Below are 10,000 nucleotides of genomic sequence, written 5' to 3' on the forward strand. Positions count from 1 at the left end.
AAAAGTTTAAAGGCCATCAGTGATTGGCTGCTGGCTAGACTGAGTTAAATGAGCTCAGCCATTAGTCTGTAGGACAGTTTGATGCAGAGTTATGAGCTCACAAAGTTTGATCCAATGTAAAGTCAATGAGAGTCTTTTGCAATGGAAGTCTATGGGATGGTTTCTAGGGTCCAAAAGTGGTTGCTAGGGCGTGGCCAGAAAGTTTAAAGGTGATCAGTCATTGGCAGTTTGATAGTCTGAGTTAAATGAGCCCAGTTAGAAGTCTGTGTGACATTCTGATGCAGAGTTATGAGGTCACAAAGTTTGATCCAATGTTACGTCTATGGGATTTTTTCGACGGTCCCGGGACGTTTTTCGGAAAACCGAAAGTCGGATCAGTCGGAAAAGATATAGCAACTCGAGTCAGAATAGTTCTGAGGTCTGACCCGAGTTTGATGGTCATAGCTTGAAAGGCCTAGGACGAGATAGAGTTTAATTTTTAGTCTCAGAAGAAGAATAATAACTAGATTCTTAAAGTTTGAGAACAAACTTTGAGGCTGGCTTGTGAAAGCCTGACGGTAATAGTTTATTTAGTTTAAACAGTTTTACAAAGTATGAAAAGATAGATAGATAGATAGATTAGCATGTTATTACCATGATTTTAACGTGAAATAGCATGTTGTTAGCATGATTCTAGCATGAATTAGCATGTTACTAGCATGATTTTACCATGAATTAGCATGTTGTTAGCATGATTTTAGCATGAATTAGCATGTTACTAGCATGATTTTAGCAATAATTAGCATGTTGTTAGCATGATTTAGCATGTTGTTAGCACGATTCTAGCATGAATTAGCATGTTACTAGCATGATTCTAGCTTGAATTAGCATGTTACTAGCATGATTTTAGCATGAATTAGCACAATTCTAGCATGAATTAGCATGTTGTTAGCATGATTCTAGCATGAATTAGCATGTTGTTAGCATGATTCTAGCATGATTTAGCATGTTACTAGCAAGATTCTAGCATGAATTAGCATGCTACTAGCATGATTCTAGCATAAATTAGCATGTTGTTAGCATGCTTCTAGCAAGAATCAGCATGTTACTAGCATGATTCTAGCATGAATTAGCATGTTGTTAGCATGATTCTAACATGAATTAGCATGTTACTAGCATGATTCTAGCATGAATTAGCATGTTGTTAGCATGATTCTAGCATGATTTAGCATTTCACTAGCATGATTCTAGCATGAATTAGCATGTTGTTAGCATGATTCTAGCATGAATTAGCATGTTGTTAGCATGATTCTAGCATGAATTAGCATGTTGTTAGCATGATTCTAGCATGAATTAGCATGTTACTAGCATGATTCTAGCATGAATTAGCATGTTGTTAGCATGATTATAGCATGAATTAGCATGTTACTAGCATGATTCTAGCATGAATTAGCATGTTGTTAGCATGATTCTAGCATGAATTAGCATGTTACTAGCATGTTTCAAGCATGAATTAGCATGTTGTTAGCATGATTCTAGCATGGATTAGCATGTTACTAGCATGATTTTAGCATAAATTTGCATGATTCTAGCATGAATTAGCATGTTGTTAGGATGATTCTAGCATGAATTAGCATGTGACTAGCATGATTCTAGCATGAATTAGCATGTTGTTAGCATGATGGATAGATAGATAGATAGATAGATAGATAGATAGATAGATAGATAGATAGATAGATAGATAGATAGATAGATAGATAGATAGATAGATAGATAGATAGATAGATAGATAGATAGAGACAGACAGACAGACAGACAGACAGACAGACAGACAGATAGATAGATAGGTAGAGGTAGATAGATAAAGGTAGATAGATAGATAGATAGATAGATAGATAGATAGATAGATAGATAGATAGATAGATAGATAGATAGATAGATATAGATAGATAGATAGATAGATAGATAGATAGATAGATAGATAGATAGATAGATAGATAGATGATAGATAGATGATAGATAGATAGATAGATAGATAGATAGATAGATAGATAGATAGATAGATAGATAGATAGAAAGATAGATAGATAGAGACAGACAGACAGACAGACAGACAGATAGATAGATCGATAGATAGATAGATAGATAGATAGGTAGAGGTAGATAGATAAAGATAGATAGATAGATAGATAGATAGATAGATAGATAGATAGATAGATAGATAGATAGATAGATAGATAGATAGATAGATAGATAGATAGATAGATAGATAGATAGATAGATAGATAGATAGTGTAAGAGCATGAGTCAAACAAGCCAACCCCCGCCTCTCTACGATGTTCTGATGCTGAGATATAGCTGGTGCCATATCGTTGCTAGGTTAGTCTGTTTTGTTGCTATGGAGTTGATTGACAGCTTAGACTGATGATGTATCAAAGCTTATTGCCAGTATGAACAGTTAAACACAACCCCCATGTCTCTATCACACTGCAGCATGACAATATCAGTCTGAACCTCTTTAATGGCAGTCTATGGGACAGTTGCTAGGGTGCAGTATCTGGTAGTTAGGGGTGTGGCTAGAAAGTTAAAAGGCCATCGGTGATTGGCTGCTGGCTAGACTGAGTTAAATGAGCCTAGCCATTAGTCTGTAGGACAGTCTGATGCAGAGTTATGAGCTCACAAAGTTTGATCCCATGTAAAGTCAATGAGAGTCTTTTGCAATGGAAGTCTATGGGACGGTTTCTAGGGTCCAAAAGTGGTTGCTAGGGCGTGGCCAGAAAGTTTAAAGGTGATCGGTCATTGGCAGTTTGATAGTCTGAGTTAAATGAGCCCAGTTAGAAGTCTGTGTGACATTCTGATGCGGAGTTATGAGGTCACAAAGTTTGATCCAATGTTACGTCTATGGGATTTTTCCGACGGTCCCGGGACGTTTTTCGGGAAACCGAAAGTCGGATCAGTCGGAAAGGATATAGCAACTCGAGTCAGAATAGTTCGGAGGTCTGACCCAAGTTTGATGGTCATAGCTTGAATGGCCTAGGAGGAGATAGAGTTTAATTTTTAGTCTCAGAAGAAGAATAATATAGAAAAATAATAATAAGTTTAATAGGATAACAGTAGTCTGGCTTGCTACACAAGCCAGCCTAATAAGTTTAATAGGATAACAGTAGTCTGGCTTGCTACACAAGCCAGCCTAACTAGATTCTTAAAGTTTGAGAACAAACTTTGAGGCTGGCTTGTGAAAGCCTGACGGTAATAGTTTATTTAGTTTAAACAGTTTTAAAAAGTATGAAAAGATAGATAGATAGATAGATAGATAGATAGATAGATAGATAGATAGATAGATAGATAGATAGATAGATAGATAGATAGATTAGCATGTTATTAGCATGATTCTAGCGTGAAATAGCATGTTGTTAGCATGATTCTAGCATGACTTAGCATGTTACTAGCATGATTTTAGCATGAATTAGCATGTTGTTAGCATGATTTTAGCATGAATTAGCATGTTACTAGCATGATTCTAGCATGAATTAGCATGTTGTTAGCATGATTCTAGCATGAATAAGCATGTTGTTAGCACGATTCTAGCATGAATAAGCATGTTGTTAGCACGATTCTAGCATGAATTAGCATGTTACTAGCATGATTCTAGCATGAATTAGCATGTAACTAGCATGATTGTAACATGAATTAGTATGTTACTAGCACAAATCTAGCATGAATTACCATGTTACTAGCATGATTCTAGCATGAATTAGCATGTTACTAGCAATATTCTAGCATGAATTAGCATGTTGTTAGCACGATTCTAGCATGAATTAGCATGTTGTTAGCACGATTCTAGCATGTATTAGCATGTTACTAGCATGATTCTAGCATAAATTAGCATGTTGTTAGCATGATTCTAGCATGAATTAGCATGTTGTTAGCATGATTCTAGCATAAATAAGCATGTTGTTAGCACGATTCTAACATGAATTAGCATGGTACTAGCATGATTCTAGCATGAATTAGCATGTAACTAGCATGATTTTAACATGAATTAGCATGTTAATAGCACAATTCTAGCATGAATTACCATGTTACTAGCATGATTCTAGCATGAATTAGCATGTTACTAGCAATATTCTAGCATGAATTAGCATGTTGTTAGCACGATTCTAGCATGAATTAGCATGTTGTTAGCACGATTCTAGCATGTTACTAGCATGATTCTAGCATGATTCTAGCATAAATTAGCATGTTGTTAGCATGATTCTAGCATGAATTAGCATGATACTAGCATGATTCTAGCATGAATTAGCATGTTGTTAGCATGATTCTAGCATGAATTAGCCTGAATTAGCATGTTACTAGCATGATTTTAAAATGAATTAGCATGTTGTTAGCACGATTCTAGCATGAATTAGCATGTTACTAGCATGATTCTAGCATGAATTAGCATGTTACTAGCATGATTTTAGCATGAATTAGCACAATTCTAGCATGAATTAACATGTTGTTAGCATGATTCAAGCATGAATTAGCATGTTGTTAGCATGATTCTAGCATGATTTAGCATGTTACTAGCAAGATTCTAGCATGAATTAGCATGCTACTAGCATGATTCTAGCATGAATTAGCATGTTGTTAGCATGATTCTAACATGAATTAGCATGTTACTAGCATGATTCTAGCATGAATTAGCATGTTGTTAGCATGATTCTAGCATGAATTAGCATTTCACTAGCATGATTCTAGCATGAATTAGCATGTTGTTAGCATGATTCTAGCATGAATTAGCATGTTGTTAGCATGATTCTAGCATGAATTAGCATGTTGTTAGCATGATTCTAGCATGAAATAGCATGTTACTAGCATGATTCTAGCATGAATTAGCATGTTGTTAGCATGATTATAGCATGAATTAGCATGTTACTAGCATGATTCTAGCATGAATTAGCATGTTGTTAGCATGATTCTAGCATGAATTAGCATGTTACTAGCATGATTCTAGCATGAATTAGCATGTTGTTAGCATGATTCTAGCATGAAATAGCATGTTACTAGCATGATTCTAGCATGAATTAGCATGTTGTTAGCATGATTATAGCATGAATTAGCATGTTACTAGCATGATTCTAGCATGAATTAGCATGTTGTTAGCATGATTCTAGCATGAATTAGCATGTTACTAGCATGATTCTAGCATGAATTAGCATGTTGTTAGCACGATGCTAGCCTGAATTAGCATGTTACTAGCATGATTCTAGCATGAATTAGCATGTTGTTAGCACGATGCTAGCATGAATTAGCATGATTCTAGCATGTTACTAGCATGAATCTAGCATGAATTAGCATGTTGTTAGCATGATTCTAGCATGGATTAGCATGTTACTAGCATGATTTTAGCATAAATTAGCATGATTCTAGCATGACTTAGCATGTTGTTAGCATGATTCTAGCATGAATTAGCATGTGACCAGCATGATTCTAGCATGAATTAGCATGTAACTAGCATGATTCTAGCATGAATTAGCATGTTGTTAGCATGATGGATAGATAGATAGATAGATAGATAGATAGATAGATAGATAGGTAGAGGTAGATAGATAGATAGATAGATAGATAGATAGATAGATAGATAGATAGATAGATAGATAGATAGATAGGTAGAGGTAGATAGATAGATAGATAGATAGATAGATAGATAGATAGATAGATAGATAGATAGATAGATAGGTAGAGGTAGAGGTAGATAGATAGATAGATAGATAGATAGGTAGATATAGATAGATAGATAGATAGATAGATAGATAGATAGATAGATAGATAGATAGATAGATAGATAGATAGATAGAGACAGACAGACAGACAGACAGACAGACAGACAGATAGATAGATAGATAGATAGATAGATAGATAGATAGATAGATAGATAGATAGGTAGAGGTAGATAGATAGATAGATAGATAGATAGATAGGTAGAGGTAGATAGATAGATAGATAGATAGATAGATAGATAGATAGATAGATAGATAGATAGATAGATAGATAGATAGATAGATAGATAGATAGATGGTGTAAGAGCATGAGTCAAACAAGCCAACCCCCGCCTCTCTACGATGTTCTGATGCTGAGATATAGCTGGTGTTATATCGTTGCTAGGTTAGTCTGTTTTGTTGCTATGGAGTTGATTGACAGCTTAGACTAATGATGTATCAAAGCTTCTTCCAAGTATGAACAGTTAAAAACAACCCCCATGTCTCTATCACACTGCAGCATGACGATATCAATCTGAACCTCTTTAATTGCAGTCTATTGGACAGTTGCTAGGGTGCAGTGTCTGGTTGTTAGGGTGTGGCTAGAAAGTTAAAAGGCCATCGGTGATTGGCTGCTGGCTAGACTGAGTTAAATGAGCCTAGCCAGTAGTCTGTAGGACAGTCTGATGCAGAGTTATGAGCTCACAAAGTTTGATCCCATGTAAAGTCAATGAGAGTCTTTTGCAATGGAAGTCTATGGGACGGTTTCTAGGGTCCAAAAGTGGTTGCTAGGGCGTGGCCAGAAAGTTTAAAGGTGATCAGTCATTGGCAGTTTGATAGTCTGAGTTAAATGAGCCCAGTTAGAAGTCTGTGTGACATTCTGATGCGGAGTTATGAGGTCACAAAGTTTGATCCAATGTTACGTCTATGGGATTTTTCCGACGGTCCCGGGACGTTTTTCGGAAAACCGAAAGTCGGATCAGTTGGAAAGGATATAGCAACTCGAGTCAGAATAGTTCGGAGGTCTGACCCGAGTTTGATGGTCATAGCTTCAAAGGCCTAGGACGAGATAGAGTTTAATTTTTAGTCTCAGAAGAAGAAAATATAACTAGATTCTTAAAGTTTGAGAACAAACTTTGAGGCTGGCTTGTGAAAGCCTGACGGTAATAGTTTATTTAGTTTAAACAGTTTTAAAAAGTATGAAAAGATAGATAGATAGATTAGCATGTTATTACCATGATTTTAACGTGAAATAGCATGTTGTTAGCATGATTCTAGCATGAATTAGCATGTTACTAGCATGATTTTAGCATGAATTAGCATGTTGTTAGCATGATTTTAGCATGAATTAGCATGTTACTAGCATGATTTTAGCAATAATTAGCATGTTGTTAGCATGATTCTAGCATGAATTAGCATGTTGTTAGCATGATTCTAGCATGATTTAGCATGTTACTAGCAAGATTCTAGCATGAATTAGCATGCTACTTGCATGATTCTAGCATAAATTAGCATGTTGTTAGCATGCTTCTAGCATGAATTAGCATGTTACTAGCATGATTCTAGCATGAATTAGCATGTTGTTAGCATGATTCTAACATGAATTAGCTTGTTACTAGCTTGATTCTAGCATGAATTAGCATGTTGTTAGCATGATTCTAGCATGAATTAACATTTCACTAGCATGATTCTAGCATGAATTAGCATGTTGTTAGCATGATTCTAGCATGAATTAGCATGTTACTAGCAAGATTCTAGCATGAATTAGCATGTTGTTAGCATGATTCTAGCATGAATTAGCATTTCACTAGCATGATTCTAGCATGAATTAGCATGTTGTTAGCATGATTCTAGCATGAATTAGCATGTTGATAGCATGATTCTAGCATGAATTAGCATGTTGTTAGCATGATTCTAGCATGAATTAGCATGTTGATAGCATGATTCTAGCATGAATTAGCATGTTGTTAGCATGATTCTAGCATGAATTAGCATGTTGTTAGCATGATTATAGCATGAATTAGCATGTTACTAGCATGATTCTAGCATGAATTAGCATGTTGTTAGCATGATTTTAGCATGAATTAGCATGTTACTAGCATGATTTTAGCAATAATTAGCATGTTGTTAGCATGATTCTAGCATGAATTAGCATGTTGTTAGCATGATTCTAGCATGATTTAGCATGTTACTAGCATGATTCTAGCATGAATTAGCATGTTGTTAGCATGATTCTAACATGAATTAGCTTGTTACTAGCTTGATTCTAGCATGAATTAGCATGTTGTTAGCATGATTCTAGCATGAATTAGCATTTCACTAGCATGATTCTAGCATGAATTAGCATGTTGTTAGCATGATTCTAGCATGAATTAGCATGTTACTAGCAAGATTCTAGCATGAATTAGCATGTTGTTAGCATGATTCTAGCATGAATTAGCATTTCACTAGCATGATTCTAGCATGTTGTTAGCATGATTCTAGCATGAATTAGCATGTTGATAGCATGATTCTAGCATGAATTAGCATGTTGTTAGCATGATTCTAGCATGAATTAGCATGTTACTAGCATGATTCTAGCATGAATTAGCATGTTGTTAGCATTATTCTAGCATGAATTAGCATGTTACTAGCATGATTCTAGCATGAATTAGCATGTTGTTAGCATGATTTTAGCATGAATTAGCATGTTACTAGCATGATTTTAGCAATAATTAGCATGTTGTTAGCATGATTCTAGCATGAATTAGCATGTTGTTAGCATGATTCTAGCATGATTTAGCATGTTACTAGCAAGATTCTAGCATGAATTAGCATGTTACTAGCATGATTCTAGCAAGAATTAGCATGTTGTTAGCATGACTCTAACATGAATTAGCTTGTTACTAGCTTGATTCTAGCATGAATTAGCATGTTGTTAGCATGATTCTAGCATGAATTAGCATTTCACTAGCATGATTCTAGCATGAATTAACATGTTGTTAGCATGATTCTAGCATGAATTAGCATGTTACTAGCAAGATTCTAGCATGAATTAGCATGTTGTTAGCATGATTCTAGCATGAATTAGCATTTCACTAGCATGATTCTAGCATGAATTAGCATGTTGATAGCATGATTCTAGCATGAATTAGCATGTTGTTAGCATGATTCTAGCATGAATTAGCATGTTACTAGCATGATTCTAGCATGAATTAGCATGTTGTTAGCATGATTATAGCATGAATTAGCATGTTACTAGCATGATTCTAGCATGAATTAGCATGTTGTTAGCATTATTCTAGCATGGATTAGCATGTTACTAGCATGATTTTAGCATAAATTAGCATGATTCTAGCATGAATTAGCATGTTGTTAGCATGATTCTAGCATGAATTAGCATGTGACTAGCATGATTCTAGCATGAATTAGCATGTTGTTAGCATGATTCTAGCATGAATTAGCATGTTACTAGCATGAATCTAGCATGAATTAGCATGTTGTTAGCATGATTCTAGCATGGATTAGCATGTTACTAGCATGATTTTAGCATAAATTAGCATGATTCTAGCATGAATTAGCATGTTGTTAGCATGATTCTAGCATAATTTAGCATGTGACTAGCATGATTCTAGCATGAATTAGCATGTGACTAGCATGATTCTAGCATGAATTAGCATGTAACTAGCATGATTCTAGCATGAATTAGCATGTTGTTAGCATGATGGATAGATAGATAGATAGATAGATAGATAGATAGATAGATAGATAGATAGATAGATAGATAGATAGATAGATAGATAGATAGATAGATAGATAGGTAGAGGTAGATAGATAGATAGATATATAGATAGATAGAGGTAGATAGATAGATAGATAGATAGATAGATAGATAGATAGATAGATAGATAGATAGATAGATAGATAGATAGATAGATAGATAGATAGATAGATAGATAGAGACAGACAGACAGACAGACAGACAGACAGACAGATAGATAGATAGATAGATAGATAGATAGATAGATAGATAGATAGATAGATAGATAGATAGATAGATAGATAGGTAGAGGTAGATAAAGATAGATAGATAGATAGATAGATAGATAGATAGATAGATAGATAGATAGATAGAAAGATAGATAGATAGATAGATAGATAGATAGATAGATAGATAGATAGATAGATAGATGGTGTAAGAGCATGAGTCAAACAAGCCAACCCCCGCCTCTCTACGATGTTCTGATGCTAAGATATAGCTGGTGCCATATCGTTGCTAGGTTAGTCTGTTTTGTTGCTAT

The 10,000-nt window shown here is 35.1% G+C and overlaps 1 long non-coding RNA gene across 1 annotated transcript in view; it reads left to right on the top strand.

The window, feature by feature from the left end:
• Positions 1-7,154: 7,154 nt before the first annotated feature.
• The window catches only part of LOC141377497 (uncharacterized), a 3,512-nt gene continuing 666 nt past the window's right edge, over positions 7,155-10,000 (top strand). Inside the window, exons 1-3 of the long non-coding RNA XR_012389680.1 lie at positions 7,155-9,525; positions 9,612-9,765; positions 9,806-10,000. The exon at positions 9,806-10,000 is cut by the window's right edge and continues 666 nt beyond it. This is a non-coding gene — a long non-coding RNA (uncharacterized lncRNA). The remainder of the gene's footprint in view (positions 9,526-9,611; positions 9,766-9,805) is intronic.

The sequence above is a fragment of the Danio rerio genome, chromosome 14 (genome assembly GCF_049306965.1).
Source record: "Danio rerio strain Tuebingen ecotype United States chromosome 14, GRCz12tu, whole genome shotgun sequence".
Classification (NCBI taxonomy): Eukaryota; Metazoa; Chordata; class Actinopteri; order Cypriniformes; family Danionidae; genus Danio; species Danio rerio.